Source organism: Hyla sarda, chromosome 2 (genome assembly GCF_029499605.1).
Source record: "Hyla sarda isolate aHylSar1 chromosome 2, aHylSar1.hap1, whole genome shotgun sequence".
Taxonomy (NCBI): Eukaryota; Metazoa; Chordata; class Amphibia; order Anura; family Hylidae; genus Hyla; species Hyla sarda.
The window spans coordinates 69706546-69733052 of record NC_079190.1 but is presented as its reverse complement, the minus strand read 5'-3'; the positions used below and the strand labels follow the sequence as shown (position 1 = coordinate 69733052).

The window sequence follows — 26507 nt, the reverse complement described above, 5'->3', positions numbered from 1 at the left end:
GGTTAGTGTCACTTTCCCTTCAGACGCGGCGGTCAGCTTTGATCGCCGCATCTGAAGGGTTAATACAGGGCATCACCGCGATCGGTGATGTCCTGTATTAGCCGCGGGTCCCGGCCGTTGATGGCTGCAGGGACCGCCGCGATAGGGGTGTATTCGCCGTATAAGACGCACCGACTTTTCCCCCCCAGTTTTGGGGAAGAAAAAGTGCGTCTTATACGGCGAAAAATACGGTAAGTATACACAACAGTGAATTAAAGCTGTAGCCCCCACACTTTTCTTCTGCAAAGTGGCGCTCCCAGCCATCTGTTTTTTAGGGAATTGCAGTTGACCCCATTCACTTAAATGAGCTGGAGGACAGGGAAAGATTGTGGAGCAGCTGCCGCCCTAAACTGCACTAGTAATGTACCAGTACTTTATCAGATGAAAATACTGCCCTAAGAGGGTTGGCCTCTTTGGATTATACCCAGGGCTCAAGTGCTGCAGGAACGCGTAGGAACTGAGTTCCTGCACTTTTTCTACAGCAGGAACACCGTTTCCATTAGCAGAAGTCCTGCAGGACCAGCCCTTAAATGGAAATCTTGGGTGAGTTCCCTCACTTTTTTTCCCCAGGACTTGACCCCTTATTATACCCTTTGTTGAAGAGTTATTTTAGATACGCTGCTCCCACTGCTAGAACCCCCAGAAATTCATTGATTTGTGTGGGAATCTGGCAGCAAATATTTAATCCCCCTGCAACGTCACCTCAGGGGAAATTAAAGGTAACCCAATGCCCATTGAAATGAATGGGATTGTCCATGCAAAGTTAGGCTGGGTCCTTTTTGTAGTGTTCTACTATGGCTAACATACTAGGGTCTTGAACCATCATTAAATTATTTAGAATTCCCTGAACAGGTATCTGAGAATGGGTTTTGTAAAGCAGACAACCACAACATATTTGGGGAGATTTATCAAAACCTGTCCAGAGGAAAAGTTGCTGTGTTGCCCATAGCAACCAATCAGATCACTGCTTTCATTTTGCAGAGGCCTTGTTAAAAATGAAAGAAGTGATCTGATTGGTTGCTATGGGCAACTCAGCAACTTTTCTCTGTACAGGTTTTGATAAATCTCCCCACTGTCTCCATAAATTAATACATTAAACGGGTACTCCGGTGAAAAACTTTTTTTTTTAAATCAACTGGTGCCAGAAAGTTAAACAGATTTGTAAATTACTTCTATTAAAAATCTTAATCCTTCCTGTACTTATTAGCTGCTGAATACTACCGCGGAAATTCTTTTCTTTTTGAAACACAGAGCTCTCTGCTGACATCATGAGCACAGTGCTCTCTGCTGGCATTTCTCTGTCCATTTTAGGAACTGTCCAGAACAGCATATGTTTGCTATGGGGATTTCCTTTTACTCTGGAGCGTTCCTAAAATGGACAGAGATGTCAGCAGAGAGCACTGTGCTCGTGATGTCAGCAGACAGTTCTTTGTTTCAAACGGAAAAGAATTTCCACTGTAGTATTCAGCAGCTAATAAGTACAGGAAGGATTTAACTTTCTGGCACCAGTTGATAAAAAAAAAAAAAAAAAAGTTTTTCACCGGAGTACCCCTTTAAAGGGAAACTGTCAGCTCCATACTAGGCATGGAGCTGCAGATACCAGCAGATGTAGGGAGAAGATTAGCCATACCTTTAGTTATTTGCTGTTTGTAAAGGTAAAGTGTGTTTTTTGTTAATAGCTGAAGAGTCAAGAGTGCTGGACTGCAGCAGCGCTTCCTCCCTCCCATTCTGGACTGATGTACAGGGTTCAGCTTACAGCCCTATATGTCAATCATTCTAAGCATGGTGGGGAGGAGGCGCTGCTGTAGCTCAGCACCACCAGTTTGACTCTTTTCAGCTGCTAATAAAAAATATAACTTCACGAATGGCGATCAGCAAAAGGTGATTTTATATTCATCTTCCCCTAGCACCTATCTGCTGGAATCTGCAACTCTGTACTTAGTATAGGGATGACAGATTCCCTTTAGGAATTGAATTGTACATTACTATGTGAAATGTGTCCAATATTCAAGGCCTTGAAATCATTTTAACATTATTTGCTCAGTTTGGAAGCTGCTTGGTGCTGTAATATCACTTCAATAATTTAAGGGGTTATTGCAAGATTTAAAGTTATCACCTATCTTCAGGATAGGAGGGTAACTAGCTTATTGGCGGGGGAGCGACTGCTGGGACTCCAATGGCCGCAAGAATGGAGGCCCCCCTTGTCCCTTAGGTGAATGGAACAGTAGAGAGCATGCTTCCACTGCTACCATGTGCCACCACCAAAATTACCCTTTATGGGACCTATAGCCAAGTTTAGCAATCGCCCATGTTTAGAAGTCTCATAGACAGTGAATAAATATAGGCAAGCATTTGCATTTCCACTCCAAACCTAGGCTGCTCTGGACAGTTCCTGACACGGGCATCAGGTGTCAGCAGAGAGCACTGTGGCAGTGGCATAGCGTGGGTTGTCAGCACCCGGGGCAAGGCAAGTAATTTGCGCCCCCTAACCCGTGGATTTTAGCACTCGAGTCTCTTCCACTAGATTAGTTAAAGAAACCCTTACCCCCTAAGCACATGTATTGTTTGTTATGAAAATACTGATGTAATTAAAGTAAAATGCATCTAAATACAAGTTTATTTTCAAACACTTTATTGAGTGTGAACATGCATTACACATTCTCCACATTTTCAGCAGGTCTATGAATACAAATCTACAAATGTAGTAACCTGGCATGGGCCGCGCTATTATATGTCGTCTCACAACCATCGTAAACGACAAAAAGTATCAAGAACATAAACTAAACATCAAAATGGAACCGAACCCTGGAGATGATCCAAGGCACATGACTTTTATTATTATTTTTTTTTTTTTTACATTAATGTTTTATTAAAAGTACAAAGTTCAAGTAAATTACAAAAACACCATCAATAAACAGGCATCGTAGGAAACGCGGTTGTCGATAGGGTACACACATATGATGCGTACCATCACTATATAAAGTCAGGTATTCAGTGACAAGACAGGATGTTGAATACATTAAAGTGAATAGTTAAAGACATGACAATTCAAACATCAACTAGTCAACTCAAGGTACATGGTCCAAGCTTCTATGTGATCAGGGTAGGTACAATCAACAACAATGTGGCTGGTGTAAGCAACATATGGGAAGAAGAGGAGATGAGGACAGAAAGAAGGAGGAAGAAGAGACAGGAAAGGGTTCCAAAGGGACAGAAGGGAATGGGAACGAGGAAGACTACTAGGTTCGTAAGAAAGAGGTTGTTAGACTTACCCAGCGGGTCAGGAGGGCTTCAGAACAACATGGCAAAGCAATGAGGCATGGTGGCTATTTGTGAAAAATGGGCTGTTTAGGTAGAGGGAGCACCGGAAACCGGGCGTGCTGTAGGGCTTGGGGGACATATGTTTCCGAGTGAAAGATGCATGGACGTATAGTCCCTAGAGGATGTGAAAGGGGGCCAGAGGGTGTTGTATTTGTCTATCTGATTTTTGGAGACTTTTATTATTTATTATAAGTAAGCGGCAAATGTCAGGGGGGCATTATATGTGCATTATATGGGCACATGACAGGGGGCCCCTGTCATGTGCCCCCACATATATTGCCCCCTGACATGTTCCCCTCACATATAATGCCCCCCTGTCATGTGCCTCCACATATAATGCCCCCCTGACATGTGACCCTGACTTATAATGTCCCCTGTCCTGTGCCCCTCACATATAATGCCCCATGCCCCTCACACATAATGCCCCCCTGACATGTGCCCCTCACATATAATGCCCCCTGAGGGGGCAGGACAGGGGGCATTATATGTGGAGGGCACATGTCAGGGGGGGGGCATTATATGTGAGGGGCACAGGACATGGGGTATTATATATGAGGGGCACATGACAGGGGGGGGGGTCCTGTCATGTGCCCCCACATATAATGCCCCCTGACATGTGCCCCTTACTCATCATTTGCCCCTCTCACTTATAATTTGCTCCCCTTTCTCATGCCCGTCACCTTTCTCTCACGTCAGTGCGAGCCGCGGGGACGTGATCTCCGGGCGCCAGCACGATGATGTGATGTCATTGCGCCGGCCTGCCGTGATTGGCTCTCACTGACTGCAGAAATGGAGCAGCCGCGGCGTGTGATAGCAAGGTGACGGGCGTGAGAAAGGGGTGGTGGAGCGGGACAGCCGACAGCTCCAGCTCCACCATGCGATAGTTCAGGAAGAGGGGCAACAATCTCAGGGGGGGTTGCCCCCCTGGATCCGCCACTGCCTCCACAGTGGGCGGCGACCCGGCGGCTCGGATCGGATTCGCACAGCCAGCACCGCAGAGAGAGTGAGTGAGCCAGGCAGGGGCAGAGAGCTGCGAGTGGCCCCCCCTGCACCCCCCACGCTATGCCTCTGCACTGTCGACAAGACAGTGCGAAAATGTACTGGAAGGGTAAAGATTTTTTTATAGAAGTGATTTACAAATCTGTTAAAGTTTCTGGCACCAGTTGATTTAAAAAAAAAAATTTTCACCGGAGTACCCCTTTAACTACGTTGATTGTAGTTATCTCAGATTCCAGTCATTGCCAGCAAGAGTCAAATGCAGCTAGCAGGATGCACCCACACAGTAGGGAGCTTGCTCCATACTCCATATTTACAGTAAGTGCCACCATATTTACAATAAGTACTGTGAAAGTAGCCATGGCTCTTTTGGCCAAGCCATGTCTATTTTCTCATTTTACTTTATTTTTATTTTTTTAAACACACTGGCCCTGATTTACTATTGTAAACCCAACATGTTTTGTCGGGTTGTGTGCCAGAATTCTGTCATCACCAGAAAAAAAACCTGACCAACTCTTAATTTTACTGAGAAAACCAGAAAAGGGGGCATGGTTGTTGGAGGGAAAGGGGCGTGGCTCCCGAAAAATGGGCATGTCCCCGACATTTTCACAAAAACCCAACATATGTACTAATGTTTCCACAGGGAAATGTGGTGGATTTGAGCTGAGGAAAACCCCACAGATCAGAGCATGTGTAAAAAAAAGCAAAATGTAGGGAAACATTAGTAAATACCATGGAAAAAAATTGTAGGGAATTAAAACCCACAAAGAAAACTAAACTCCATTCTTAAATCAGGGCCGCTATGTATAAGTGTTCATTTGCTTTCAATTTATTTACAAAGTTACTCAAATATTTATATTGATAATTTTTATTTATTGGTTGTAAAAAAGATGTTTCCAAAGCAGAGAAATTAAAGAGTTTTTCCAGCTCTAAAAAACGTATATACCCTAACCACAGGGACACCTCCACGTTCATGGACGATGCATGGAGTTCCATGCAGCCTGGAGAGTTGGGGCTCCATTCTGGAGATCTCTGGGACGCCCTGTACGGTGTCCATATTAGGACATCCTCCAGCATCCTTCCTCAATCCGTCATACCTCAGACCAAACTGCCTCGTTCCTCCTCAGTCACACAAAACTTCATCCTACCTCAACCGAAACGCCTTCCGTCAGCATACAAAACTCCCACCTCCCTAAGCGCTCAGCATAAACTCTGTCAGGTATCAGCGCTCTGCATAAACTCCGTCAGGTATCAGCACTCAGCATAAACTCTGTCAGGTATCAGCGCTCAGCATAAACTCTGTCAGGTATCAGCGCTCAGCATAAACTCCGTCAGGTATCAGCCGTCAGCTTCAGACATCGGATGTCAGCCCTCAGCATTAAACTCCATCATACATCAGCTGTCAGACATCGGGTGTCATACCTCAGCTGTCAGACATCGGGTGTCATACCTCAGCGGTCAGACCTCGGGTGTCAGACATCAGGTCTCATACAAATTTTCATGCAGGGGGCGGCGCATCATCGCAAGCAAAGCCTATTATCACGTGTACTTATGCAAACGAGCTACAAGGGGAGGAGACCTGCATGATACAACATGTTCATCTGCCCCGGCGGATTACTTTTTATCATGCAAACTAGTTTGTAAAGGAAATGCCCAGAATACCGGATCTTCATCCATCCCCTGACTAAGCCGGATCTTCATCCATCCCCTGACCAAGCTGTCACGTATGGGCTGGGAAGAAGTGCACACTATTCTCGCCCCCTCCCCTGTCCCTGCCTACTTACGTACCTGCCATAAACGACAGGTCCGTAACCACGAAGACAGTCCCTTCCTAAATAAGTGAGGGGCGTAATTTGTCAAAATAGTAAACTACAATAGTGTTGAGCGGCATAGGCCATATTCGAATTCGCGAATATTCGCGAATATATGGACGAATATTCGTCATATATTCGCGAATATTCGCATATTCGTTATATTCTTGTTTTATTTTCGCATATGCAAAATTTCGCGTATACGAAAATTAACATATGTGAATATTCGCATATGCGAAAATTAACATATGCGAAATTTCGTATGTGTTAATTTTCGTATATGCGAATTTTCGCACGCCAGTCTCACACAGCCTTCTTTACACCACACAAGCTGGAAGCAGAGAGGGATGATCACTGTTATGTGTACTGTGAAAAAAAAAAAAAAAAGAATATTCATAATTACGAATATATAGCGCTATATTCGCGAAATTCGCGAATTCGCGAATATGCGATATTCGCGAATAATATTCGAATTGCGAATATTCGTGAGCAACACTAAACTACAATGACACAGACTTAGGTCCACGGACAGTAGGATAACAGACAGACTAACAAGGTAAGACTACATACTCACACAAAAGTCCAGAGTCAACTAACCGCGTCTAGGCCAGGAGAAGTCAGAAGTAGTGTTGAGCGGCATAGGCCATATTCGAATTCGCGCATATTCGCGAATATATGGACGAATATTCGTCATATATTCGCGAATATTCGCATACTCGTTATATTCTCGTTTTATTTTCGCATATGCAAACTTTCGCGTATGCGGAAATTAGCATATAGGAAATTCGCACACGCGAAAATTCGCATATGCGAAAATTAGCATACACTAATTTTCGCACATGCGAATTTTCGCACGCCAGTCTCACACAGTAGTATTAGAGCCTTCTTTACACCACACAAGCTGGAAGCAGAGAGGGGTGATCACTGTGATGTGTACTGTGAAGAAAAAAAAGAAAAAAAGAAAAAAAAAAAAAATGAAAATTCGTAATTACGAATATATAGCGCTATATTCGCGAAATTCGCGAATTCGCGAATATGCGATATTCGCGAATAATATTCGAATTGCGAATATTCGCGAGCAACACTAGTAGTGTTGAGCGGCATAGGCCATATTCGAATTCGCGAATATTCGCGAATATATGAACGAATATTCGTCATATATTCGCGAATATTCGCATACTCGTTATATTCTCGTTTTATTTTCGCATATGCAAACTTTCGCGTATGCGGAAATTAGCATATAGGAAATTCGCACACGCGAAAATACGCATATGCGAAAATTAGCATACACTAATTTTCGCACATGCGATTTTTCGCACGCCAGTCTCACACAGTAGTATTAGAGTATTCACTGTGATGTGTACTGTGAAGAAAAAAAAGAAAAAAAGAAAAAAAAAAAAAATGAAAATTCGTAATTACGAATATATAGCGCTATATTCGCGAAATTCGCGAATTCGCGAATATGCGATATTCGCGAATAATATTCGAATTGCGAATATTCGCGAGCAACACTAGTCAGAAGTACCAAGTCGCTTATACCAGAGAGAAGTTGAAATGAAAGCCAAAAGTCAAAGATGCTGGGTAAACAGGAGTAACAGGGAATACACGCTAGCTACTGGAGCAAAAAGACTCTTTCACAGGCCCTGAATGAGAGCAGACTGCCAGGTTAAAAAGGCAACCCCACAGGTGCTCTCATCAAGCGGTCAGCTGACCAACCAGACAGCTTGGTGTAACCTGGCAACATTAATAAACAAAGAACCTGTCAGAACCTTTTAACCCTATAGGTTCTGACACAAGCACCTGGAAGGGCGAATTGTTATGCACAGCGGAGCGGGGTCGCAGCAAGCCTTATTCTACTTGTGTGACAGATAAGATAATTTTAATTTCAGCTAAGATATAAGGGCATATGGTGGGATACAGGTAATGCGGCCTAGTTACATTCTTCCAAAGCACAGCACTTTAATACAGGGGTCTCGCCCAATGTGCCCGCACCTCATGTCTCAGATAACGGTCAGAGCAGGGAGCAGCATCTCTAGTCTCCCTCCTTGTTTCCAGGTATATTCATCAGCCATGCTCATGTATTTTGTGTCTTGGTGTACTGTGTGGTGGGTCCCTGGCTCTTAAAGGGCCAAGTGTTTGGCGGCCATTTTAGATCTTTTATTGGTGCAGCACCTTAAAGGGTTCCGCTCTCCAGCGTTCGGAACATTGTTGCGCCCCCTTCCCATAGACTTTCATTGAGGCGGCGGGGCGTGACATCATGGGGCTAGGTGTGACATCACGAGAGGGCGGACGTGAATAACTTGCCATGTGCTAACACCTCATGTCTCAGATAGCGGTCAGAGCAGGGAGCAGCATCTCCAGGCTCTCTCCTTCTTTCACATGTATATTCATCAGCCATGCTCAGGTATTTTGTGCGTTGGCCGTCTGTGGGGGTGATACCTGGCTGAATATATCTTGGAGACAAGTTTATGTCCCAGAACAATTTTACTGGTTTCCTATCATGTGATTGCACTAACTTGCCTCTAAAATTGCCTGTGAGTTATGAAAAACCTTTGCAGATAAAAATATGATCAGTTCCCCATAACAACCTAATGGATCTTATTTCATTGTTTACATGTATAAAAAATTTACTAAAGAAGCCCTCTGATTGTTTTCTATGGGTATTGTGATGAATTGCCTCCAGAGTGTTCACCACAGAAATTGTTCTTCAGCATTCTTACTGTTTAACCCCTTAAGGTCCAAGCCCATTTTGGACCAGAGAATTTTTTGCACACTTGACCACTGTCATTTTAAGCATTAATAACTCTGGGATGCTTTTACTTATGAATTTGATTCCAAAGAAATGCTTGTCATTTGTAAGGATGAGCCATAATAATATATGTAACTGACCTATTAATTTATCATCGGTAATTCCCATATTTATTTCCAACAATATACCTCAAGCTATTGTTATTGTGAGTAAACATTGTGTCATTGTAGGATACAATCATGAAGAGTTTGGGTCTACATCTTAAATAATTTTAATATTGTAATTTAAGGATCTTTAGCAGACTTAATAAACCATTTATTTTTCTCCTTTGACAGATTGAAGAAACAAGTAAGAAAGCTTATCTGACTGACTGGGGTCTGGCAAATATTCGGGATTCTGTGTTCCTGAACAGAGGAAATAGAATATCGGAAGTGTTCAGTGGACCTCTAGGAGGAATTGCTATTTATTTGGCTCCTGAATGTTTGCTTAAATGTGAAAATTGTACATTACAGTCAGACATGTGGTCCCTTAGAATTACATTACTTGAATTGTTTACTAATAAAATCCTATGGCAAGTTAAAAATTGTCAGGAGTTACGTAGTCTGACGTACAAGGAATGTTTTCCTCATGCCCTGGAACATTTAGAGTCTAAATATATGGACATAATTGGTAGCTGCTTTATGTATTCAATTAGTTCTAGGCTTACTGCAGGAGAGCTGGTTACTATTTTATAGTCTGCAGATTTCATAGATTTGAAACAACACTATGGATTCTTATGGTAAAGTTAGTTCAATCCAAAAATGTACAAACATGAAAGATGGCAGCCAGCATTTATGACATTTCAACCTCATTTGTTTATCCCACCGTTGCTGGCTTTACAGACGGCTAAATTATCTAGCCTAATAAGTTTTACTACTTTTTAGTCTATTACATTGAACCTTACAATTGTTATTAGCCATCCTATTTCAGGAAAAAGCGTTATGCTGTACGTCCCTTGGAGATGAGGCTATGAATTTATTAATTTCTTTTTAACCTGGTCTTAATTGGTCCCCTGACAGATGAACTATACCCAGCAGGTAATACTGTAACCACGGACCCTACACTTGAAAAACAAAGTGCATTATTCTTCTTTTATCTTTGCTATATGAGCAGAGGGATGATGCTATCCCTCATACAAGTGTAAGGTCCATCTCTAAAACGTTACCAGGTGAGTATAGATCCCCAAAGAGAGGGAAGCAATTAAGACTGCGTTATAAAGTAATTAATTAATTCATATCCTCAACATCCACATAAGCAGGAACATCTCCCTGGGACGTATAGCATAACGCTTTTCCATGAAATAGGATGGCTGATAACTATTGTTTGGTTCAATGTAAGTCAAAAGTTTTAAAAATTCAAATTATTGCTAGATTTAGCCCTCTGTAAAGCCTCCCCGGTTGGGATAATTAAATGAGGTTGATATATCATTGATGCTAATGCCTTTTCATTTTTTATTAATTTTAATTATCTGGCTTTAAGTCACAGTTAGTTCAGCTATTTAGCAAGCAGCTGCTTTGTTTCCAAAAATTCCCCACTTTGACTTGAGCATTTTTCAAATCTAGAAGAATCATAACTTTGTTAAAGCTTTGCACCAATGTTTATTCTTAGAGATAGAACTATAAAGATTCTAGAGCAATACCCCAACAGAGTTAAATACTTTATCATCAGGTGTATGTTTTTGGAAAGGTTAAACTACGTTTTAACAGTCTAATAGTCTAATAATATGTAATATATAGTAGTGCTTTGGTGTTAATTTTATAGTATCTTACATGCTACAGTCTACAGCAGTGGTTCTTTTTCACGAATTTACCACCAAAGGGTGAAAGTATGTCTGCGGGTACCCCTCACACATAAATTTGCGCGGAACTTACGTGAGAGGGGTGCACGTGGACAAAATAAGTCATAAAAGTACTTAATTTCATAATGGTGTTTACTTACCTTTCTAATGCGATACTAATACGATACTTGTGCCATTATTCCCCCTCCCTCTGATCCCTTTTTGCCATTATCCCCTCCATCTTAATCCCCCTGTGCCATTATATCCCCCTCCGATCCCCCTGGGACAATATATGAGATACATACAATAACACCTTCCCATACTGCGGTGTTACACTTAGTTTAACATGCTTACCAGTCCTGTGTCTATTCCATTGGGCAGGAGTCGGAGGGCCGCACTGACGGTGGCGTCCTTCTGCGCTGTGCCGACACCTCTGCGCAATGTCAGGGACGTCACACGTTATGCCCGGCAGCCACTGCAGCTCACGTATAGTGGCCATGGCCGCATCTCCGGCCGCGGTACAATATAGTGAGCTGCTGTGGTGAGTGTGGCATCCAATCCCCTTCCTGTGCTGAAAAATACCCTCCAATGCATGGCCAGTATTTGTCAGCAAATTGCCGTACCCCCACATGAGCCCTCATACCGCCCCGTACACGGAAAAATAAAAAAGTTAAAATATACTAATTTTGGTGCATGTAGTTTATAATTTTTTTAAGTATTAAAATAAAATAAAACCTACATAAATTGAGTATCCTTGTAACCATATGGACCTATAGAATAAAGATAAGGTGTCATTTTTACCAAATATTACATTGCGTAGAAACTGGAGCCCCCAAAAATCACAAAATGGCGTTTTTTTTAAATTTCACCCCACAAATATTTTTTTCTTTGTTTCGACGCAGGTTATAATATACAATAAGTGATGTCATTGCAAAGTACAATTGGTGATGACATAAAAAGCCCTTATATGGGTCTGTAGGTGCAAAATTTAAAGCGTTATGATTTTTAGAAAGGAAAAGGGAAAAAGCAATAATGCTAAAATTTTAATTTGCTGAGTCCTTAAGGTGAAAATAGGCTGAGTCCCTAAGGGGTTAATGCTTTAAACTTATTTATACACTTCAGGTCTTCAAAACACTGAACATATATAGAAGAAATATTAAGTGTTTAAAAACTATAAAATATTTACAATTCAACCTGTGACTTCTGGAAATCAAACAGTTCAGCCTTAAAGGGGTACTCCACTGGAAAACATTTTCTTTTAAATCAAATGGTGCCAGAAAGTTAAACAGATTTGTAAATTACTTCTATTAAAAATTCTTAATCCTTCCAGTACTTATCAGGTGCTGTAATGATCCACAGGAAGTTCTTTTCTTTTTGAATTTCCTTTCTGCCTGACCACAGTGCTCTCTACTGACACCTCTGTCCATTTTAGGAACTGTCCAGAGCAGGATAGGTTTTCTATGGGGATTTGTTCCTACTCTGGACAGTTCCTAAAATGGACAGAGGTGTCAGCAGAGAACACTGTTGTCAGGCAGAAAGGAAATTCAAAAAGAAAAGAACTTCCTGTGGATCATAACAGCAGCTGATAAGTACTGGAAGGATTAAGATTTTTTTAATAGAAGTAATTAACAAATCTGTTTTTCTTTTAAATCAACTGGTGGCAGAAAGTTAAACAGGTTTGTAAATTACTTCTATTAAAAAAAATCTTAATCCTTCCAGTACTTATCAGCTGCTGTTATGATCCACAGGAAGTTCTTTTCTTTTTGAATTTCCTTTCTGCCTGACCACAGTGCTCTCTACTGACACCTCTGTCCATTTTAGGAACTGTACAGAGCAGGATAAGTTTTCTATGGGGATTTGTTCCTACTCTGGACAGTTCCTAAAATGGACAGAGGTGTCAGCAGAGAACACTGTTGTCAGGCAGAAAGGAAATTCAAAAAGAAAAGAGCTTCCTGTGGATCATAACAGCAGCTGATAAGTACTGGAAGGATTAAGATTTTTTTAATAGCAGTAATTAACAAATCTGTTTTTCTTTTAAATCAACTGGTGGCAGAAAGTTAAACAGGTTTGTAAATTACTTCTATTAAAAAAAATCTTAATCCTTCCAGTACTTATCAGCTGCTGTTTTGATCCACAGGAAGTTTTTTTCTTTTTGAATTTCCTTTCTGCCTGACCACAGTGCTCTCTGCTGACACCTCTGTCCATTTTAGGAATTGTCCAGAGTAGGAACAATTCCCCATAGAAAACCTATCCTGCTCTGTACAATTCCTAAAATGGACAGAGGTGTCAGTAGAGAGCACTGTGGTCAGGCAGAAAGGAAATTCAAAAAGAAAAGAACTTCCTGTGGATCATAACAGCAGCTGATAAGTACTGGAAGGATTAAGATTTTTTTTATAGAAGTAATTTACAAACCTGTTTAACTTTCTGCCACCAGTTGATTTAAAAGAAAATGTTTTCCAGACGAGTACCCCTTTAAGTATAGGAAAACACTAACTGACCTACACATATGTTACAAAACTGGGTGTATGTATCTACACATCTTCAAAGAATATTCATTGAATAAAGTAGGGACACAGATTTATAATAAACCTGTCCCGAGGAATACTTCATGATTTGCCCATAGCAACCGATCAGATCACTTTTTTTTTTTTTTACAGGCCTTTAAAAAAATTGAAGCTATCTGGTTGCTATGGCCAACTCAGCAATTTTAACTCTGGACTGGTTTAGATAAATCTCCCCCAATGTGATTGTGTGTTCTGTCCATTTTACCTCTGTCCAGGTTTTAATTCATCTACCACACTGTGTCATCACTTAAAGGGGTATTCCAGCAAAACCTTTTTTTATATATATCAACTGGCTCCGGAAAGTTAAACAGATTTGTAAATTACTTCTATAAAAAAATCTTAATCCTTCCAATAGTTATTAGCTTCTGAAGTTTTCTGTCTAACTGCTCAATGATGATGTCACGTCCCGGGAGCTGTGCATGATGGGAAAATATCCCCATAGGAACTGCACAGCTCCCGGGACGTGAGTCATCAGAAAGCAGTTAGACAAAACAACAACTCAACTTCAGAAGCTAATAACTTCAGAAGCTAATAACTATTGGAAGGATTAAGATTTTTTAATAGAAGTAATTTACAAATCTGTTTAACTTTCCTGAGCCAGTTGATATATAAAAAAAAAGTTTTGGCCTGGAATACCCCTTTAACTTGATATTCAACAATAACTTATGTTAAAATCTAATTGGCTGTTTTGCCAGCAATATCATTTATTGAAAAGTCAAGTGATTTACTGCTTGTCTATCAAAATATTTATAGACCCCACAAGTGAAAAAGCTGAAAGGGATTAATAAGGACGTAAATGTGGTAGGTTAGTATTGTCATGGCTGTCAACAACTGAACGTCGGCCTGAATTACGGTCCGGGTCATTGCTCTGCTCCTTATGTTCTCGATGACGCAGCCAGTCAATTAGGCCAAGGGATTGTCGCTGATGGACATGCCGGAACTATGTGAGGGGGGCTACCAGCACAGGGCACAAGTTACTGGCTCAGCATGGAGAAGTTTCTAAATTTATCTTTACTATCACTGGGAGAAGAGATGTCCTCGAGGCATAGTGTGGATGAAGATGTTACCCTAAATAATGCTGTGAAAAGTTTGGTATATGGTAAAAGCTGATGCTTGATTACCTTTCAGGAAAAAACGTTATCACTGGAACCCCATTGCATCTCACTGGAATCCAGTCCGATCTTCAACAAGGCCATGAAAAAGAGTGTATACTTATGGGGGGAGATTGATCAAAACCTATCCAAAGGAAAAGTTACTGAGCTGCCCCTGGCAAACAGATTGCTTCTTAGATTTTTCAATAGGCCTCTGAAAAATAAAAAATAAATCTGGTTGCTATTGGCAACTCTTCCTCTGGATTTTTTGGAATTATTGGGAAATTTGATTGCATATTGGTATTAATGACCATTTTCTTTAAAAAAAAAAAAATGGTACACTGGTGTTTGAGTCATCGTGTAACCTTGTCAGTTACCTTTCCATTATAGATCACATAAATCCTAGCTGTAAATTAATGATAAATCATTGAAACTAGAATCCTACATCAACATGAGGATTAAATGAACATTTTCAATAAGTAAAAAGAATAATGCCAAACATTATTTCACATTTTTAATTCATTATTGTAGTAGACACATATGCAATTTTAATTTAAATACAAATGAGACTGTCAAATGCTTATATTATTAAGGATTGAGACACAATCTTACATAAATGTTCATTACTGCAAAGTAAATACAAAGTAAATATTTACATTACATTACATAGGAACTAAATTCACACAAACACAAAAAAAAAAATCCTGCACCATCCTGCCCGGGCTGGGAAAAACATGAAAATAAACTATCATTCACCTTCCTGCGTTCCAAAAGAGCCCTGATAAAGCTGATATTTCCTACGGACCATCTTCTTCCTACTTCCTTTTACCCGTATAGTCACACGACGCTTCAGCCTATATATGGATGAGGCGGGACATCGCTGCTGCCGGTGATAAGCTGCAGCACCATATTACTTTCAGGACAAACTGAATTAGGGAAAAGATGGATCAGAGGAACTATCCACTGTATTGGCGCTCAATGGGAAGGGAAGGTGAATAATATAATTTTTTCATGTTTTTGCCAGCCCCCGCAGGATGGTACAGGAATAGTTTGTACTGGACTATAGCTTTAATGACTTTTTCGAGCAATTTAATATTCTAATTTCTTTCAATGATTACTAAGTGAAAACGGTCTTTTCCTCTGCACAAGTTTTCATTAATTAGCTTAATCTTGTACGCCTTGCCAAAGAAAATTAAATAACTGTATTCTTTTAGTAAGCAAATACATGATCATATATTTAGCATGCTTCACTAAATGTGATGGAAATGTTTTTCTTTTTGGATTTCTCTGTCACGACCACAGTGCTCTTTGCTGACCTATGCTGTCCATTTTAGGAACTGTCCAGAGCAGGAGAAAATCCCCATAGCAAACATATGCTGCTCTGGACAGTTCCAAAAATGGACAGAGATGTCAGCAGAGAGCACTGTGGTTGTGACATAAGAGAAATCAAAAAATAAAAACATTTCCTCTGTAGTATACAGCCCGTAAAAAGTACTGGAAGGATTAAAAGGGTTATCCAGGAAAAAACTTAAGTACTGAAAGGATTAAGACTATTTAATAGAAGTAATTTACAAATCTGTTTAACTTTCTGGAGCCAGTTGATTAAAAATAAAAAGTTTTCCACGGGAGTACCCCTTTAAGTAATTGATTTTCACAACCTGAAATTAATAAAAGATGAATAATTGTGAAGAATCACTGTATACATTTTTCTAAATAAAAACATAAAAATTCTAATAGTGATGTGATGACTACCTTTAGGAGGAGCAAAAAATAGTACATCCGGTTTTCCATAATATCCATCAGTACATCCTTGCCTCCTTATTGTGTGATTATTCCACTCCATCAAGCTCATTTTGAATAATTAGCAAAAAGCAGTACTGTAGACAATGTCTTAAAAAATAAATGAATAAATAAACTGGAGTACCCCTTTATGACCAAACGGGCTAGTGACATTAAAGGGGTTGATTAATTGATCTTCCATGAGGTTTATCTGACTACAAAGCTGCTGCAAAACATAGAAAATGTCATCATTTTAACATTAATAATACCTACATATGGATTCGTCCATATCTGTCCATATCTGTGACTCCAACGTTGCCTGTTTTTAGGAAGGAAGAAATAAAAAATGTTTTATTCATTTTGGATAAAGCTTGTGTATTCCTGATGCCCATATCAGGAACTGTCCAGAGCAGGAGAAAATCCCCATAGCAAACCTTTGCTGCTCTGGACAGTTCCTGACACATAAAAAGGTGTCAGCAGAGAGCACTGTGGAAAAGACAAAAAAGACATTAAAAAAGGATAGAATTTCCCCTGTAGAATACAGCTTCTAATAAGTACTGGAAGGTCAAAGATTTTTTTTAATAGAAGTAATTTACAAATCTCTTTCTGGCACCAGATAATAAAAAAAAATCAAAAAAAAAAAATCACTGGAGTACCCCTTTAAATTACCTCAAAATGATCCTGCCAGGTGCACATCCATGATTTTTTTTAAAGAAACTCGTTAAAGCAAAAGAAAATGGAATTGTTAATTATTTTATACTCTAAATATTATCAATTTAACGAAGGATAAAAAGTAGCAGCATGCACCGTTGATTTTGTTCTTTCGCTGCTCCCAATATAGGCAATCACAGTTTGCCTGGCATGAGCACTGAAGAAAGCAGTTCATTTCAGTAAAAAACACACTGTAAAGCCCTATCTTGCTATAGCAAGACAAAAGGCTTCATATTATGCTTTAAACTTTCTTTTTACTACTCCAGCAGCAACCAATCACATAACAGAAAAAGAGGAAAAATTTTATAATATGCAAATAAGGGATAGAATGATATCCAATCAGCATGCAGCATAGTCTATAAAACCGTTGCTCAATACAAAATCTTCCTCTTTCTTGCTGCTTCCAGTGGCAAGATCATATAAAATCTTCTCTTATACCCTTCTTGTTTATTGCCGACACCCGGCGCATACCTCTCTGCTCTACCAGCGGTGTTTCATTATCTTATATTTCCTTATATTCCTCCAGTGTCGCCATTCCTTTCGTGCGCGCACTGTATCTCCTTCCCTTTTGCGTCACTGCCTCCGGGTCCTTGGCTCTGTTTCGGCCCGCCTGTTGTGACGTAGGAACTTCAGCTGGTTGTCAGCTGAAACATATTTTCCTGCCACTTAGCGCTGCTGTTATTCGCCTTACAGCGCTTGCCAGAGCAGCTCCACTTAAAGACGCCACTCCTTCTGCAAGTAGTGTCACGGACGTCGTTCTTTGCCTGCTTCCTTCCTTGTATCCTTTTATGGTTATATAGTAATATTATGTTAATATACATATAATTATTTTATATAACATTCATATTATTTATATTATTCTGTCATATATTCTTACTTAACTATTTGTATTTAAGTATATTCTTATACACATCTGGTTAATTTTCACCTCATTTAATATGTCCACTGAACTTGACATTAATAAATCTCCTCTTCATGAGGAACAAGAAATATTTGACGAATCTCATTTACAATCTATGGTAGATTTTTCCATACGCAGTGCCATTCAAGCTGCAATGGGCATTATTCAGGATTCTACATCCAGAAAGGTTTCCATGACCATGGCCCAATCTTCAGCTACTACTATTCCTCCAAATATACCTAGTACTCCTTTTGAAAGATTTTGGTCTGCTGAGGACTTTTATTTTTTTATTTTTTTAAATGAACTGGTGCCAGAAAATTAGGCAGATTTGTAAATGACTTCTATTAAAAAATCTTAATCTTTCCAGTACTTATTAGCTGCTGAATACTACAGAGGAAATTCTTTTCTTTTTGGAACCCAGAGCTCTCTGCTGACATCACGAGCATAGTGCTCTCTGCTGACATCTCTGTCCATTTTAAGAACTCCAGAGTCGAGAGTAGGAGAAAATCCCCATAGCAAACATATGCTGCTCTGGACAGTTCCTAAAATGGACAGAGATGTCAGCAGAGAGCACTGTGCTCGTGGTGGTCTAACACATCAGGTGCAGTAAAGTCCCCCCACATTAGGTGCAGTACAGTTCCCCCACATTAGGTGCAGTACAGTTTCCCCACATTAGGTGCAGTACAGTTCCCCCACATTAGGTTGGAAGTATAGTTCCCCACATTAGGTGCAGTATAGTTCCCCACATTAGGTGCAGTATAGTTCCCCGCATTAGGTGCAGTATAGTTCCCCACATTAGGTGCAGTGTAGTTCCCCACATTAGGTGAAGTATAGTTCCCCCACATTAGGTGAAGTACAGTTCCCCCAGATTAGGTGCAGTATAGTTCCCCAACATTAGGTACAGTACAGTTCACCCACATTAGGTGCAGTACAGTTCTCCCACATTAGGTGCAGTACAGTTCCCCCACAATAGGTGCAGTACAGTTCCCCCACATTAGGTGCAGTACAGTTCCCCCACATTAGGTGTAGTACAGTTCCCCACATTAGGAGCAGTATAGCTCCCCACATTAGGTGCAGTATAGTTCCCACACATTAGGTGCAGTATAGTTCCTCCACATTAGGTGCAGTATAGTTCCCCCACATTAAGTGCAGTCCAGTTTCCCCACATTAGGTGCAGTACAGTTCCCCCACATTAGGTGCAGTATAGTTCCCCCACATTAGGTGCAGTATAGTTCCCCCACATTAGGTGCAGTATAGTTCCCCCACATTAGGTGCAGTATAGTTCCCCACATTCGGTGCAGTATAGTTCCCCACATTCGGTGCAGTATAGTTCCCCACATTAGGTGCAGTATAGTTCCCCACATTAGGTGCAGTATAGTTCCCCACATTGGGTGCAGTATAGTTCCCCACATTAGGTGCAGTATAGTTCCCCACATTAGGTACAGTATAGTTCCCCCACATTACGTGCAGTATAGTTTCCCACATTAGGTGCAGTATAGCTCCCCCACAGACATACAGCCTTCAGCCATATACAGTGTATGGCTAGAGGCTGTATGCCTGTTTACTGCCCCACTTCAGTGTTCCGACCACCACTCCTCCGGTCCGGGGTCATGATCTACTACTATGGCCTATAAGCCATAGCAGTAGGTCCCGGGACGGGAGAGGAGCGGTGGTCGGAACACTGAAGATGATGTGCCGCTGGTGACTTTCTGTGCGCACGTCCTCCTCACTGCTCCGCTTTTCTATGGGCGCACGCATGGGACTTCAGTGACGTCCCTACATGTGCTACCTTCCGGCGGCCCCTGCGTTTTTTTCCCTCGGGGCCACAGAGAGGTAACTGGGGCATCCTTGTGTCCCGAAAAGATTTTTCAGGACACAGGGATGCCGGGCCGCAAAAATATTCATTGCGGGCCGCATGCGGTCCACGTGCCGCATGTTTGACACCCATGCTGTATGCTTTTCCTCCCTTCGCTCTAATCCTGAGAGTTCTGTTACATGTGAAAGCCCAATCATCAACTCTGGTGTTGATCACTCCCTGGTGGCCAACCCAGACTTGGTTTCCTCAGATACTGAGCAAGACAATAGATTTCCCCAGGATTCTTCAATCCAACCAATCCATTCTTCTTGATCCATTAGGATGTCCTCATCCTCTTATCCTATCGGGACTCCTCAACCTAGTAGCATGGTTCATATCAGGTCAGAAGGATCTGACCTTGGACTTTCACAATCGGCTCAAAACATTCTATCAGAAGCCTGGGCCCCAGGTACAAGAACAGCATCTCATTCTGCCTGGAACCTTTGGTGTCATTGGTGCATTGAACGGGATCTGGATCCCATATGTGCACCTTTAATTACATGACAAATTTTCTCTCTGAATCCTTCGATTTAGGCAAAGCTTATCGCATGATCAATGTATATCGGTCAGCTATATCTTTCTATCACGAACCCATTACGGTAATTCTCTACCAATAGGTAAAAATCCTCTTATTGGCAAACTTTTACGTAGAATTCGTTTCAAAAGACCTCCCAATGCAAAATGTCATTCTACCTGGAATGTTAATATTCTTTTAAACCTTCTTGTTTCTTGGCCTGATAATGATTTCTTATCCTTAAACAACTATCTATTAAACTCACAGTCCTTTTCTGCCTTATATCTTTTAAGAGAGTTTGGCATGTTAAAGCCTTAGATATTTCCCATCAAGTTTTCTCTCCCTAAGGCGTACAACTCTCTATCTTTTGATGCACTAAAACAGGTCTTCTATTCTAATTTTCTCATAATGAACGCCTTTGTGTTGTTCGCTGTTTAAAAACTTATGAACAAAAAACTGCTCCTTTACGTCTTCCTTGTTCCTCTCAACTTCTCATATACTGTAAACCTTTTCTTCCTGTTTCTTCGCCAACCTTGGCAAGATGGTTAAGGAAGCTATGTCTTTAGCTGGCAGTGACATCTCTACTTTTGGTACTCATTCTACTAGAGGCACTATGTCATCTAAAGTTTTTCAATCAGGAGGATCCTTATCTGATATCCTCAAAGCTGCAGATGGATCCTCTGAATACACTTTTCGTAATTTTTATTTCAGACCAGAGCACCATGTTTCTATGACACTTATTTGATTAATGTATTATTTATAATATGATACATTATTTTTTTTAGCTTTGAATATGCATAATATGAAGCCTTTTGTCTTGTTATAAAATTGGGGATTTTCCTAGCCTAGGTGTAGGAAAATATGGATTTCATTAAAGACAAAAGGTGAATATTATCATAACCCTACCCTTGTGTTTATATTTTCAGTTTAATGTCTGGAAGATTTGATTTCACTCATCTTTTTTCAGTTCCGGTTTGACTACTACGGTTATGTTCCAGATCATCTTGAATTTTCAGTTTGCCACAAGAAAGAGGAAGATTTTGTGATGAGCAACGGTTTTATAGACAATGCTGCATGCTGATTGGATACCATTCTATCCATCATTTGCATATTATTACATTTTTCCTCTTTTTCTGTTATGAGATTGCTTGCTGTTGGAGTAGTAAAAAGAAAGTTTAAAGCATAATATTCACCTTTTGTCTTTAATAAAATCCATATTTTCCTACACCTAGGCTAGGAAAATCCCCAATTACTGTCCATCTAACTAGACAATAGCATGATAGTGTTTAGTACAGAGTGCTAACCAAGCAATTCTCTGCCCTACAGGGCCTACAGGACTTTAGTAAACTTAATTGAAAAGCCTGATTTCATGAACAAACCCCTGAACCCTCAGTCATTATGACGATAATGGAAAGAGGTTAGTATTACTGCAACAGACCTGTTTTCTTTTCCTCTGTCTGCTCTGACTACTCGTGGTCAACCTAAAATGAGAATAAAAGTTAAAAAAAAAAATTTAACTTAAAATTTAGACTGTAATATTTAGTCAATTAGAAAAATTTGGTATGATGGTGGAGATTTTACATTACCATCTTCCCTGACCACTGCATCAATAAAATAACGGGCAATGAAGTCTGGTTTGCGATTTGATGTTGCCACATGAAGCCACATAACCCGTCTTGAGAATCTGTTATGAAAAAAAAAAATTTAACCTATTATAATTTAGAAGTAAGCAGTAAATCAGAGGAAAATTCCTTTAACATACCTTAGACTAGGTTCACACAACAGAATTTCTGCTTGCAACTCGAATTCACACTTCAGGAACTTTTAAACGGAACAGAACAGACTTTGTGAATGGAAAACATGCTTTCAATTATCTGCATAAATAATGGTGAGGCTCAAAGTTCAGGCAGATATCCTCACAAAACACATTACAGCGGACTGCAATGTACCCGCGATCCTAGTACCGCCTGATTCAGTCTGTGTTGGATGCACTCTAGACATAAATATTCCTACTGGAGACTCCACAGTCTGAACCTACTCTTCTAGACATGCTACATAAATGTTTGGCGGTGCGTCTATTTACTTCTAGCACAGTGGCATACATTTCATAGTTGTATATGAAGGGCGTGTGTGAGCATAGCTCATGAAAAAACAGGTGAGCTCATAGGACAAAAAAACGTTACATTATTGTAATATAATTGTGTTGGTCCGTGATAATACTAATAGGCCAAATGAACCACAGAAACATCAAATAAAATAAAAAAACAAACAAACACACAGCCAACTCCTATAATTTCAATGACACTGACACAAATTCTAAAAAGATTAGCATAGTTGTTAAATGTAGGTTACTATGTACAAAGAAAATAATAAAAGTATCTTAACCCTATGGAATCATACAACTATCACTAATAGTTTTAGGATGCGGCCTAACCAATAGAGTGAAGATATGACATAAATAATAAACTTACCCATCCACACAAATAAGTATCCATAAACCATAGTTTGTCATTACCTATCAAATTAAAGTAACATGGATTAGTGATGTATTAAAACTTTAGCCAATATTAATTATTTTATAGATTATGTTAAAGTTGTGCTGTGACACATGTTTATAACTTAGGTTGAAATATTTTTATTAATAAAAGAAAAGAAATAAAAAAAAAAGAAATATTCAGGTGAAAAAAGGGGACCGTGTGCCCGAGGGAGGAATCAGGGGAATCGGCTATCATGATTCCCCCCGCGGGCTCACGGTCCCCATGGCGGGGGAATTAGTAACATGTCAGCCGCAGCGCTATCATGATTTCCCCTGTGGGCGTACTGTCAGCTTCTCACCCCGCAGTCCCCACATCAGGGAATGAATTGCCAACCGCAGCGAGCTGTCCCCTTATCGGGAAACTAATCACATGTGACCCGCGGGTGCTGCTCTGCTTCCTCCCCACCCAAAAGCAATGGTTAACTATGAGCCACAGCAACCAATTCCTTCTTTAATATTTGATAAAGCCTCTGAGAAATCAAAGAAGCGATCACATTGGTTGTTATGGGCAACTCAGCAGATTTTCCTCTGCACAGGTTTTGATAACGCTCCTAAAATTTGAGAGGTAAGTAAGTGCAATCAAATGATAGGACACCAGTGATATTGTGTGCCAAAAATATTGTCTACAAGATATCTTCCGACAGGGATAACCCCCACAGATGACCAAAACATAAAATACCTGAGCATGGCTGATGAATATACCTGGAGACAAGGAGGGAGACTGGAGATGCTGCTCCCTGCTCTGACCTATATGAGACATGAGGTGCGAGCACATGGCAAGACTCCTGTATTAACCCCTTAACGCATATGGACGTTTATAAACGTCCATAAGCGGCTCCCGAGGTATGACACGGGCTGATGTCCGGCATTAATTCTTTAGACGCAGCGATCAGTGGCGCTGTGTCTAAAGTGAAAGTAAAAGCTTCCCGGCAGCTCAGTCGAGCTGATCAGGACCATCGCAGTAAAATCGCGATGTCCCGATCAGCTAGAACGCAACAGGAGGGTGCATCCGATTGGCGATTGATTGCTCCAAGCCTGAAATCCAGGCTTAAGCAATAAACCGCTGATAACACTGATCCCTGCCATTGCAATGAGATGCTGCAGCCTGCTCCCTGCTCTGATCGGTATCTGAGACATGAGTTGCGCGCACATTGGGGCGAGACTCCTGTATTAAAGTGCTGCACCTTAGAAGAATGTAACTGGGCCGCTTTACCAGTATCCCACCATATGCCCCCAATATCTTAGCTGTAATTAAAATTCTCTTACCTGTGACACAAGTAGAATAAGGCTTGCTGTGACCCCACTCCGCTGTGCATAACAATTCATCCTTCCAGGTGCTTGGTCAGGGGATGGATGAAGATCCGGCTTGGTCAGTGGATGGATGAAGATCCGGCTTGGTCAGGGGATGGATGAAGATCCGGTATTCTGGGCATTTCCTTTACAAACTGGTTTGCATGATAAAAAGTAATCCGCCGGGGCAGATGAACATGTTGTATCATGTAGGTCTCCTCCGCTTGTAGCTCGTTTGCATAAGTACACGTGACAATAGGCTTTGCTTGCGATGATGCGCCGCCCCCTATATGAAAATCTGTATGAGACCTGATGTCTGATACCCGAGGTCTGACCGCTGAGATATGACACCCGATGTCTGACAGCTGAGGGCTGACGACTGATGTATGAACAAGTTTTATGCTGAGGGCTGACACCTGATGTGCGACACCAGATGTCTGAAGCTGACGGCTGATACCTGACAGAGTTTATGCTGAGTGCTGATACCTGACGGAGTTTATGCTGAGTGCTGATACCTGACGGAGTTTATGCTGAGTGCTGATACCTGACGGAGCTTATGCTGAGTGCTGATACCTGACGGAGTTTATGCTGAGTGCTGATACCTGACGGAGTTTATGCTGAGCACTGATACCTGACGGAGTTTATGCTGAGTGCTGATACCTGACGGAGTTTATGCTGAGTGCTGATACCTGACGGAGTTTATGATGAGCGCTGATACCTGACGGAGTTTATGCTGAGTGCTGATACCTGATGGAGTTTATGATGAGTGCTGATACCTGACGGAGTTTATGCTGAGTGCTGATACCTGACGGAGTTTATGATGAGTGTTGATACCTGACGGAGTTTATGCTGAGCACTGATACCTGACGGAGTTTATGCTGAGTGCTGATACCTGACGGAGTTTATGCTGAGTGCTGATACCTGACGGAGTTTATGATGAGCGCTGATACCTGACGGAGTTTATGCTGAGTGCTGATACCTGATGGAGTTTATGATGAGTGCTGATACCTGACGGAGTTTATGCTGAGTGCTGATACCTGAAGGAGTTTATGCTGAGTGCTGATACCTGACGGAGTTTATGATGAGTGTTGATACCTGACGGAGTTTATGCTGAGTACTGATACCTGACAGAGTTTATGCTGAGTGCTGATACCTGACGGAGTTTATGCTGAGCGCTGATACCTGACGGAGTTTATGCTGAGTGCTGATACCTGACAGAGTTTATGCTGAGTGCTGATACCTGACGGAGTTTATGATGAGTGTTGATACCTGACGGAGTTTATGCTGAGTGCTGATACCTGATGGAGTTTATGATGAGTGCTGATACCTGACGGAGTTTATGCTGAGTGCTGATACCTGAAGGAGTTTATGCTGAGTGCTGATACCTGACGGAGTTTATGATGAGTGTTGATACCTGACGGAGTTTATGCTGAGTACTGATACCTGACAGAGTTTATGCTGAGTGCTGATACCTGACGGAGTTTATGCTGAGCGCTGATACCTGACGGAGTTTATGCTGAGTGCTGATACCTGACGGAGTTTATGCTGAGTGCTGATACCTGACAGAGTTTATGCTGAGTGCTGATACCTGACGGAGTTTATGATGAGTGTTGATACCTGACGGAGTTAATGCTGAGTGCTGATACCTGACGGAGTTTATGCTGAGTGCTGATACCTGACGGAGTTTATGCTGAGCACTGATACCTGACGGAGTTTATGCTGAGTGCTGATACCTGACGGAGTTTATGCTGAGTGCTGATACCTGACGGAGTTTATGATGAGCGCTGATACCTGACGGAGTTTATGCAGAGCGCTGATACCTGATGGAGTTTATGATGAGTGCTGATACCTGACGGAGTTTATGCTGAGTGCTGATACCTGATGGAGTTTATGATGAGTGCTGATACCTGACAGAGTTTATGCTGAGTGCTGATACCTGACAGAGTTTATGCTGAGTGCTGATACCTGACGGAGTTTATGCTGAGCGCTAATACCTGATGGAGTTTATGATGAGCACTTAGGGAGGTGGGAGTTTTGTGTGGTGACGGAAGGAGTTTTGGCTGAGGTAAGATGAAGTCTTGTGTGACGGAGGAGGAACGAGGCAGTTTGGTCTGAGGTATGACGGAGTGAGGAACGATGCCGGAGGATGTCCTAATATGGACACCGTACCCCTGTGATCAGACACCTATGCCATATCCCCTGTGGAGTTTTTTATGGCTGGACTATCCCGTCAAGTTATTATCCCTCAAAACTTTGCAATCTTACTTCTTTCAGTCCCCCGCTCATCCCCACGACTACCTGCCTGCTACAAAAAAAGTATGTCCCTAGGCCACCTCTTATTTTATCTTCAAAGAGCCTTCCTTCATTTTATCCATATTTTATACATTCTATAAATAGTGCTAATTCTCTCAGTACTGCTGTAGCAAACACTAAAATGGACCAGCTTTGTAATATGTCTGGCAGGTAACTTGCTGTTATGGAGACTGTAACATTGCATATATTTTATGTAATGTAATGTTTGGCTATAAACTACA

At 41.1% G+C, this 26507-nt stretch overlaps 1 protein-coding gene across 9 annotated transcripts in view; it reads right to left on the bottom strand.

The window, feature by feature from the left end:
- Window positions 1–26507, bottom strand: part of LOC130358576 (fibrinogen-like protein 1) — a 76908-nt gene that overhangs the window by 20084 nt on the left and 30317 nt on the right. The window contains exon 1 of one of the 9 annotated variants that reach the window (XM_056561997.1): window positions 1670–1764. The exons of 4 other annotated variants lie outside the window; for them this stretch is intronic. The gene's annotated coding sequence lies outside the window, so the exon portion shown is untranslated. Of the gene's footprint in view, window positions 1–741; window positions 765–842; window positions 867–954; window positions 994–1669; window positions 1765–26507 lie in introns of those variants that run through there. 4 more of the 9 variants (XM_056561998.1, XM_056562003.1, XM_056562001.1 and 1 more) reach the window with 4 other exon arrangements.